An 11,633-nucleotide genomic window follows, 5' to 3' on the forward strand; every position below is an offset into this window, starting at 1 on the left:
AGACACACATTTTAGAGTTCTCCATAATTATCCTGTGATCTCAGAAAACCAGATAACATATAAATTAACTTATGATCTCAAAATAACGGCTTTAAGAAATTATTTTGCAAGCACAGCCATTCTCAGCTTCCATAAACCGCCAAATAGCACTAGCACCAATGTTTATTCTTCATCTACAACATTAAAATTATACTTGTAATGCATCAGAACATATCGATCGAAATATGCCACTGACAGGGTCCACTCTGGATAATGAGTACTTTTTACTTTACTCAGTTTAAACAAATAGTTTGTCATTTTAAGATTGCCATTTCATGCTGAGCAGGTAGTGTACAGTGGGTCTCTAAAAACCCACTTTTTCACTGAAAAATTATGCTGTGTGTGGTCAGAGTGAACCAAAACAGTAAAGCTGAGGACCAGACACCTAAACAATGAGCTCTAAAGCTACATAAGGAGGAAGGGGAGCTGCAGATTCAAATGATAATTCTTCTTTCACCACTGGTCAAAGAATATTCTTGGCTGTGCCTGTGTTTCACTTGCCAAAGACCATAGTATGCCAAAAAAGCATTTGTGAATATTTTTAAATTGTCTTGTAAAATGTTAAAATATTCTTGATGACTCATCTTGAAAACATTTATCCAGTCAAATGTGGTTTAGAGTCAGTGTTAACTTCTGTAATTATTTGCTGATCCCTAAAATTGGGGTACTGTGTATAAAAATGGCTTACAATTCTCACATTGTTAATTTTGATGTGCATGTTTCAAATTAGTAGGAACTTTAAGCCCATTTTCAATTTTTCATTTAAAATCCAATTTGCTGCAAAACAGAGCCAACAAAACAAAAGATACAGTAGTATGCTGTACAGGTGGACTGGCACAGATAATCTGGCCTGTGGCTGAAATGTCTTAAATATTGCTTCAGCACTTCAATGGTCAGTACACACATCAAGGCTCACAGTTTGAAGCTTCACTTATCCCATTAGCTGCTGATTTATAACTGGTAATGCGGTTATATTGCTCTGTAAATGAAAACGTATGAGGGAATGATGAGTTATTATCCAGTTGGCGCTTTATTGGTCTTCCCACGTCTCTGTGGTGTTGAGGGTCAACCAGGGACTGACTGAAAGGGACAGTCAATCACGAGACAGAGCCAGTTAGTCCGATGCTTTCAAGATTAACTGTCCCTGTTTGAGATATGTGCTTCCGCATTGTTGAGCGAAACAGAAAAGTTGCTCCACTGCCAGAAGTTAAGGGAAAGCTGGCACCCTGAACCCTACTTCTCTTCCTCTGTTTCCCATCTGTCCATCTCAGTGGACGGAGGCAGACGACGGCCTTGAGGGGAAGATGGATGGAGGTGGTAAACAGGCATTGGAGACAGAAAGAACAGGTGAACAGGAGAGAGAGTGAGGGAGAGATGTATGGCAGCCCACATCGCCTTAGACAGAATGACAGATGAGGGGATTATAGAGCAGGGCTACTTTCCACAGTGATCAAACTTAGGGAGCCTTCTTGCACAACCCAGGTAGACTCCCAGCCAATCACTCTGGTGGATAGGGTCAAAATCCAAGGAGCAGGAAATACCCTCCATTTCAATGCAATATTTCACTCAATAGGCCAGAATTCCCTACTTAAATGTCTTCACTACAAAGCAATGCTTCAACTGTCATTTCCATTTGTTGAAAAGGAACAATTTTTTGACAATAGGAGACATTTTTCATTCTACCAGTCAGTGCATGGTGGTGTATTTGCTGGGAACTGTGAGTAGGCAATCTCTTCAGTTTTAGCAGACAGTTTTTCTGTTCTCATTCTCAGTGTCAGAGTTCACTTGAAAGACACTCACATCACTGTAGAAACATTAACTCTAAATTTCATCCTTCTCCTTCCTGCCAGCCCAATGAATATTTAGTAGCCACACAAATCAAATTTGCCAAGAGAGTCACATTACCTAAAAGGCATTACTGCAGTAATGGTGAATTTAGACTAATGCATTTATCTGAATTTGAGTGTAACTCTGTGTGTGTGAGCTTTCGGAGGGAGTATATATGCATCTATGCATATATGCATGTATGCATATATGAGTGCATGCACAGGTGTATATGCATCAGTGTGTGAAGCATGCAGGTGTGATTTCAGTAAACACACGGCGTGAAGTAAACCCTGAATAATGGATTCAGCCTCAGTAAGAGTAATCAGTGAACCCTGAGCTCAGCCTATTGAAGTTTAATAACATTCTGAATGTCAGAACACATGACAGCAGAGAAACATAATCCCCTCTCCCTGTAGAGAGGCCGCAAACTAACTCTCCCCCTCTCTCTCTTTCTATCCCTCACCCTCTCTCTCTCTCTCTCCCCGTCACACTGTATACACACACATCAACACTGGTAAAGCCTTTCAGATTAGCTGGTGTGATTTAAACAGCTTTTAAAGAGCAGTAAATAAGGGAGAGTTCCAGTTGAACAGAGTTCATATGTCCCCGTTACCTGCAGGGTTTTGTCACCTTATCACAACCAGGTTCTCTCTCTGTGATAATGGGAATTAAAGTAACACAATGCCTTTCATGGCATCTTTGCATTTTGGGCTGTGTGACTGTTGCTGTTTGTGTGCCTTGTATCAACGTTACACACCTTTCGTCTGTGAAATCACAACTTGTTGATAACAAAAACCTTGAAATCCAGATCGTAATGACTGAAGCTAAGCTAACAATATTAGTTACAAATCATAATTCTCTGTGTGGAAACAAAGGGAGGTTGTATTGGGGACATGCATAGTGATGGAGATGTTACTATATATAATAGTAGGAGCTCTCAGACACCTCTTGAACTTTCACTCCCTCACGAGGTAACCACATAATAATATTCGCACACTTCATCCCACACAAGCTCTTCAATTAAAGTGGTCAGGTGGGTTTTTTGAGGATTTCCAAATAGGTTTAGCTTCTCTTAGGATTATTTATCAGTTGCAGTAGCTATTGGAGCGTCCACAGAAGTTCAACTTCTTTGTACTTTCAATCTCTGGCCCAGCTTAACTGTTTTACCATCAAGCCAAAGACATTATCATTATCATATCATCACCTCTCTTTTGCCTCCACCTTTACTTCATCCCAAATTTGTCTCAGAAACAAATAATTTATAATTTATAGGCACCTGCAGTATATAATTCACCTATGAGAGTCGTGAGAAATTGTAATGAACACATTCAGTCTGCTTCTATAGTGTACTACTCGATCCAAGCTCATTCTCAACAGTGCAGAATAGGGATGGTTAAAGGATGGAAGGATGTGCACTTATCAATTATTTAGCAGCCAATACACTGATTTTATCTTACTCTCATTCTCTTCTCAGATATTTAATTTTTAAATCTTTGAGATAGACTAGATGGGTGCAAGGTACATTTGCTTTAAAGGACCAGTGTGTATTTAGTAGCATCTAGTGGTTTAGTTGCAGATTGCAACTAACTGAACACAGCTGGAATCTGTATTTGACTATGATATGAGAGCAGGCTGTGAAGTGACACTAAGGTGAGCATGAAACTCGCGAAGAATTTGAAAGGTCCTATCTTCAGCCAGTGTTTGGTATGTCCATTCTGAGTTAACGAAAAAGCAATCATTCTTATTTTCAGGTGACATGACAACTTCCATTTCTGCCATTAGAGCCTTTCTAAATGTTACACAGTGGACATTATGGTTAAAATATGTAAAGTTAACAGGCTGAAGTATCTACAAACCAGTCACTGAACACAGAAGGAAACCTAAAGAGAAGCAACCAGGAACTTGGAAAGTACTGTTTTCTCGTTTCCATTTATCTTGGTAAGCAAGCAGTATGATGCTCTTGTTGCTAGTTGAGTGTGTGATGCTATGTTGCCTGCATGTTTATGGAGGTTTTGTGAAAATGTGATAGTGCCATAGTTGTTGATTGCTACGGTGGATTAAAGCAGTAAGCCTTTGGTTAATTATACTAAAGTTACTGGAAGAGTGACAGTTTAATACACAATTCAGCTGGGTATCATTGCAGCATACTTACTTTTCTTGTTGCAAAGAATAGTTAAGTAAATTGTACATTACAATATTTGAAGGAAAAGGATGTTAAAAAATGTTCTGTCATTATCAAGGGATAAATATTTAAACTGTAACATTTTACTGTGGAGAATGTTTTGAATGAAATTGTACTCTCAATGAAGGGTGAGCATTGCAAATATTAGAAGGGCCATATGTAACATGCATACTGCCATAATCCTTCCTAATATTGGATGGAGGTAAAAGCTTAATGCAATTGTCATAATGGCTATGTTATTAGTCACTGTTTAATTAGTAGTACAATAATGTATGTTGGTAATGATTCAGATATTGATATTGAGACTTGAAGGTTATTGAACTAGACTGCAATGCAAGGCGTTAATGTGTTATCATTGAGTGTTATACTGTATATGATGCTTTGTGTTACATTATTGTTACGCCTTCGTATAATTGTTGTTCAACAAATAGACTGCATTTAGCAGCTAAAGAGTCACATATTTTCCATGAGAGTTGGTGAAGACACAAAAACAACTAGAAGGAGAGTGAATATTGGACTCATATTCATCATTTGGCCAGAAATAACTACGAATACAAACGTTGCTCCTTATCTGCAGGATGTGTAAATAAGGAATTCTTTGCTAACAAGTTCAACCTGTCTCTGCTGCCAAAGTGGTCCAAAAAAAATCACATTGTTGCCATTAGTGTTGTTTTGTTTAGTTACGTTTACCTTGTGCAATCAGAAGCTGATCCGCCCCCTTGTGGATATACTTTTTAATCCTCCAGGTACACACAAACTAGGCTAAACAAATTGTTTCATCACAGTCTGTTGTCTATGCATATGCGCTGCTGAAAAGCCAGTGTATCACAAGTCTTAATGTCGCATTAACATGTGACATTTATAGGTAACCTAAATGAAAGGAACTATGATATTTATCCTGCTCACACTGCTGATTTCCATAATGCAACTCAAAACCAGCAGTTGATTGTTGACATTAAATAGGGAACACTGGAAGACAGGAACACTGAAAAAATGATGGCTAATGATGCTGCTTGTATCTGAATGCCTCATTATCACGAGTTTACATTAATTCAGCACTTGAATGCCTCTTTATCTCTCTCCATCTCCCTCTCTCTCTGTGTCTGTGCCCCCTCACTCTCTCACATCTATCTCATCTTCTCTCCACACTACCCCCATCTTCACGTTTTCTCACTGTCCCTCTCTAATCTGTAAAACCGCACATTTGGCTTTGTACAGAGAGTGATGAGAGGAAATGTCACATTCAACTGCAAGAAGCAGACCATCACGCTGGAATGTCAATTGGTCGACTGGTGTTGGGGTAGAGGGATGGAGAGATGGAGGGATGAATGGGTAGAGGAGTGGAGGATGACAGGAGCCGTCCTGTCCCATTGTGTGTTTTTTAAAGACATGGCGTTTTTGATGATTATTCTAATCCCACCAAGGACCTCTCAGCCCGAACTGGGTGCCTTATCTCCCCTCTGCAGTCTTTCTCTCATTAAAACACAATCACAGGCCACCAACTCTAATAAACCTTCAACTTCCTCTTTGAAAGAGGGCGGGGGAGTGAAAATGCAGATTACAGTAGGTTGTCTGCCAGTCCCTCAGTACGTGACATGGGGGACAGGAATGCTGTTTCTAATCACTTTTAGTGCAAAAAGGGCATTTAAAAATCATTGGATTTGGTGAGTTTTTTTTTAAATACATGTTTAAAAAGGTCACTCTTTAATAAAGGCTATGGGGATTACAGAGTGCCTAGTGGGATTTAGGCTGTGTGTACCTTGATTGTTTTTGGTTGCCTTAGAGAAGTGACTTAGAACACACTTTTGAAGTCACTGCTCTTGGGGCAAGTTGTCCAAAGTTAACATCAAGCAAAACACTGGCAGGCATTGATGCTGCAGCCTGCAATCCCTTTTGACTACCATATTCTACCCCCTTTCCCTCTCTGTAACACACTCAAACACACACTCAAACACACAACACACACACACACACACACACACACACACACACACACACACACACACACACACACACAAACACACACACACACACACACACACAAACACACACAGACACACAATCCAGACAGGGTTTTAAACCCTCTTTAATCATGAGCTCAAGTGAATATATCAACCCCTGCAGCTTGGCTTAAATTCAAACATGGTGCAGTGAAGTGGGCCAGTTTGTCGCCTACCTAACAACTTCAACATATGGGTTGATATTATGTGTGTATGTACTGGACTGGATAACAAAGAAGATGTACTGACATTGTGGATCTCTGACAGATCTATATTTCCCATAAATCATTACTCTGGTAATCCAGATAAACAAAAGTAAACCAGCATGGGAAACTTATTTACTGAGATAGTACCTTAAAAATATACTTATTGTCATTGAGATAAATGCAGTGGTGGAAAAAGTTTGCTTAAGTATGGCAAGGTGAAGCTACTTTTAACAACTTTGTATAATGTTTAGTGTATAACAGATCAATAAATATCTCTAGTATGCACATGCAGTAGTGTAACACATTAAAGTAAGGGAAAGTTTTGCTCAGAGTTAGGGTAGCTCAGAAAAGTGCTTCTGCAGGCCAAAAATACAATTACACGATCAACAAAGCTATTGTTCCCAAGTTGTGATGATTATGTAAATGTAAATAATGATTTGACAAAACTGCGATAACAAGCTTTTTTTTTTGTGTCCACTGACAGTGATGGGGGAGTACCAAGATGGTATATTTGTAAAACATCTGGAGATGGGACAACATCTGCTGTTAGATTAAACACAGCACTGATGTGTTTTTGACTGATACTGGACCTCTGCAATGCAGCAACCAGTTTTTAAGCACTCTCAGTTCCATTTTATTCCTTCCTTTTATTCTCCTCCAACAAGTCCACTAATCACCATCCTCCAATTATATCTGACAGAAAACTGCAAATCAATAAGTACTGTCTCCTACCTTTTACAGAATGCTGATGATCTAAGTGTGAATCCCTTAGAAATCATTTTCTAATGTCCCATTTATCATCTCACTTTGTAATGATATTTATCTCCAGTCCAGCTCCCCTACACGTCCGCATGATACATTTAGACAACCACTTTTGGGTTTAATTGCTCTAAACTATGAGTGAAATCTTGCACTGCATTTGCTTCTGTTGTTTTCTAAAAGTCCTTTTACCTTTTCCCTCAAGCCTTAGCCGCTGCTTCCATGTCAGAGATTCAGCACTATGCTCTTTGCGTCTGTACACAGCTTATGCATGTAAAGAGAAGAATTTATGGAAATAATATGCATTAAAAAATATGAGAGAGGAGCCAAAGTCAGAGCAGGCAGCTGTCATTGGTAGTGATTCAGAGGTCTATGAGGCCTCTCACTTTGTTCCTAAATTATTCATGCAATCTGTCAATGCTGCTGTCTAGGCAGACTCCTCTCCCCATGTGTTCAATGACGACAGAAATCCTGCGCTGTGTTCACTGCTCTTTTGCAAATCCCTCACGGGAGACACATACCGAACTCACAAAGCTCCAGCACATGCTTTTGTGTGTGAGTGTGTGTGAGAGTGTCTGTGTGTGACGGAGAGAGAGTGCATACTCCCTCTCGTATACAGTAATGATATACTGTATATGGCTACATATGTGCTTGGATGCCTCCTCTCGTGTTTTAGGCTCGCTTTAGAATCATTTAGCATCTTTGTTGTAGTGGCATATGAATATTCAGACACAAATGTGCACACACACACACACACACACACACACACACACACACACAGACACACAGACACACACCGTGCTTACAACCACACAAACATGCACACAAAGAAAGACGGACAGAATGCTCCCTTTTTCTCTCTCATCCCAGTGAGAAGTAGCTTTGCTGCAGTTCCACTTCTCTTTGTGGGGGAATATAAAAGACAGATATTCCTCAGATGTTGGAAAGCATGTATTATTTAAGCTCTCCCTCAAATAGCCCCCTTAAATTCCCTCCACCACATGATGAAACTCTTAATATATATATAAAAAAAGAAAAACTAAAAGATAAACTTCCTCCAATGAATATTCACACTGAGCGCACTGCAGTCACCTGTCGGGACGTGTAGACCTAATGAAGAATATCCAGCCCTCTAACTTTGTACCTGCTGCTTTTGAGTGGAACCGTACAGCTCAAACTGAGACAGATGTGACCGTGCGTCATGGTGATCCAGGCCACTGTCACTCAGCATTAGGACGGATTGTGTCTCATCTATCAAGGATGGCCACATTTACTTTTTTTAATGTCATAAAAAATGTACATAAACTCATGAATTTAGTAAAGTAGTTTTGGCCTCACACTGGAGCATTTTAAACAAGTCAAAAAAAATTATAAATGAGCCTCATTGCGAGCCCAAAGTGCCTTTTTGAGAAATGGGAGGACTGGTTGTTTCTATAGATGCTGATGTCAAGTGTTTGTACAGCGGCCACAGGGGAGATATACCAGTAGGCTGAACACACACACTCACAACAGGCACACACACTGATAGATTGATAGAGGCAGAGACAGACATTAATATATTTTCATGCACACACACACACACACACACACACACCTTTAAATATTATCCCTGAATACACAGGATGTCTGCGTCCAACAGTGATCTAATTAAGAAATGCCCAGTGAGCAGATTATCAATGTAATGGTAACCAAGGCCAACCGCTTCGCCTCCATGACAACCGAACATCAAGTCTGAGAAAGTCCCTGTGCTCAGATGCTGAGATGCTCCAAATCAAAGCAGTTAGTCACTGTCCCATATTTCCTGTTTCAGAAAAAAACACCTTCCATTATTTCATTCTTTCTTTTTATCTTTCTATCTTTCTTTCTTTCATCCATGTCACATCTGACTTTTCCTTTCTCCCTGTAGCTGTAGATTGTTCCTTTCTTACAGGACTTACTGTAATGATAAGACCTGAAGGCAGTAAATATGATCTCATCCACAGCTTTGGCTTCTGCTGTTTCTATTCAGATGCCGCCTTATCTTCCAGACACACCTTTGCTTTGCAACAAACTTAAATCCCAAACTCACCTAAGGTGAGTGAAGCAGGCTCTCCTGTGAGAACGCCATGATGACTTGCCGCTGGAAAAATTATGACCACTAGGTGATGAGATGAAAAATACTGATATCACTGTATTTACTGAAATGTGCATATTTGTCAAATTGAACTGGCCTCTACAATGTCCTCTTATCTTGTTTTCCTCCCTGAATCCATTCTCCCTCCTTCTTCTGGATCATCTCCTCTTTCTTCGACTACTTATTTCCTTCTTTCATCATCTTTATCATGATCATTATCCTCGCCATTGTCTTGGAACTGGTAGATATGATCTTTCGCACTGCTTGTCATTATTTAGATGGTCGTTATTCAGAAGTTATCTCTCCCATTTGTTTCCTAGCTTTTTCCTGTCATCGTTTCATTTAAGCAAAAATATTTGGCTTTTGGCTTCTCTACAATATGGTGAACTTTGAGGATCCTGACTTGCTCTCTGCTGTCTCATGCCACAGGAGTCAAAAGCTCTTGTCACTGGCTCCATCAAAGAATTTAAAGTGCTTTTTTAAACTAACAAGGCAAGCAAATGTACAGATACTGTGACTTGTGGTCTGTTGGTTCAATTTAACCCTTTGACTACAGTTTAGTCCTTTGAATCACTAGTCTTTATTTTTCTTTTTGTTGTTTTCTGGCCACTAAGGGCAGCAGAACAAGTTGTAAGTTGCTACAATGTTTGCAAAAAGTTGCCTTTTTACACATCCAGCAGACACAGAGCAACAATTGCATTCATTTGAAGTGCTGTTTCTGGCCACTTGATAATTGTAAGTTCAATAATAACTCTCCTTTTGGTTCTGTTTTGGTCTCCATCAACTCTTCATGGAAATATTTGGCTCTTTAGCTGCTGCTCTAATAAACTTGTCACTAACTTTGTCTTTCTGCTATTTGATGCCAGCCAGATTGTTTATGGTAGGGAAGAGGTTTTTCATTAGAAACCATTACTGTTACATCAGGGAAAAGGCTGGATGTTCATTCGAATCCGACCTGCGGCCCTTTGCTGCGTGTCATCCCCTCTCTCTCCACCCACCTTTCCTGTCTCTCTACAGCTGTCTGTATAAAAATAAAACCAACAAAAAGGTCAAAAAAATAACTTAAAAAAAATATATATATATATGTGGGTTTGAACAATGTTTGTCTGCAGGGCATGAGATTGTAATGACTCACTCTCTATACTGGGTCAGTGAGATTTAAGGGGATGATGGCGTGCCTTGCAGATTGCAGACCTTGGGAGATGCAGTTTGACGATACAATGTAAAGAGATAAATCATCAATCAATAAAAATAGCAAAGATAAATCAATCAGAAGACAATGTCCACAGGTTTTTGAAACATTTTTCCAGACTGATGAGTCAGGCTGTGCTAAAAAAGATTTCTGAGACATACACTGCTGCGGGTGAAACCAAATGTTGCGCTGTTTTTTGGTTGCAACAACTTAGCCATCTCTGCAAACAAATTGAATCACATTTAGCTTGGAGCATGCAGCTAGCCTGGGGTACACATGAAAACACACCTAAAAACACACTGTTTGCACAATACAACATACACATCACTTTTTAAAGCTGGCACTGGGAATGACCTTACATTATTACATTTGGCTCTCTGTCTCTCTCCGTCCTTCAGATAAAAAATGTGCACAACTCACCATGCACACAGACCACCTTATGCAACTGTGAAGACCATACGAAAGCAGCCCCACAGCCAGGTGTGTGCCTCAGCAGGCGGTAACTCTGCGAATCAGTGAGCCAGTAGCATGACATCATGTCTCCTGCAGTGCCCCCCCTCCCAGTTCCTGTTTCTCCTGTCCTTCATCTCCCAGCAGGCGATTCTGCTTCATTTGTTTTTTGTATTTTTTTTCTGCAAGAAATCACCAGAATAGTAAAGGACACCCAAGCTTTTTTTCCCCTCTAACCCACTCAAGCTGCTCCAGTGTTGCCTCAGAGAATTCTTTTGTGGGGCAAAGGCATATCTCATCCATCTTTTTTGACATGTTAAACTGTCAATCATGCAACATGGAAGGTCAACAGATTTTGTTCGCCTCGCACATCATAAGTTTAAGGCTTGAATCATCAAGTGTCTTCTTTGGAAGGAAAGGGATGAGCTTTTCCCTAAGAAGAAAGGAATAAGTTTTCTAGTGTAATCCTGTGACACAATGCTCCTCCCTGGGCTGGGTCTCGTTATCTATCTATTTATATATATTTTTTCATGCCTGTGTTTCTTTATATCTGAGTATTTATGATGTGTCCCATGGTGCTAACAGAGGCAGGTGGCCAATATGTTTACCTTGGCTCTCAGAGGCACTGTCACAAGAGCGTACTCATGGGTTTATCATCGTGTTGACACTCAAGGGGATTATACAAAGGCAGAAACAAGCAAGGTTTATCAGCTTCAAACCCATAGGAGAACACATATACTCTCTCACACACACACACACACACCCTGACAAAACTCCAATCCACCAAAGAAGAGGGCCATTGAGCACTGCAGAAAACACACACACACACACACACACACACACACACACACATTTGGCAACTTGA

The sequence above is a fragment of the Dicentrarchus labrax genome, unplaced genomic scaffold (genome assembly GCF_905237075.1).
Source record: "Dicentrarchus labrax unplaced genomic scaffold, dlabrax2021, whole genome shotgun sequence".
In the NCBI taxonomy this organism is placed as follows: Eukaryota; Metazoa; Chordata; class Actinopteri; family Moronidae; genus Dicentrarchus; species Dicentrarchus labrax.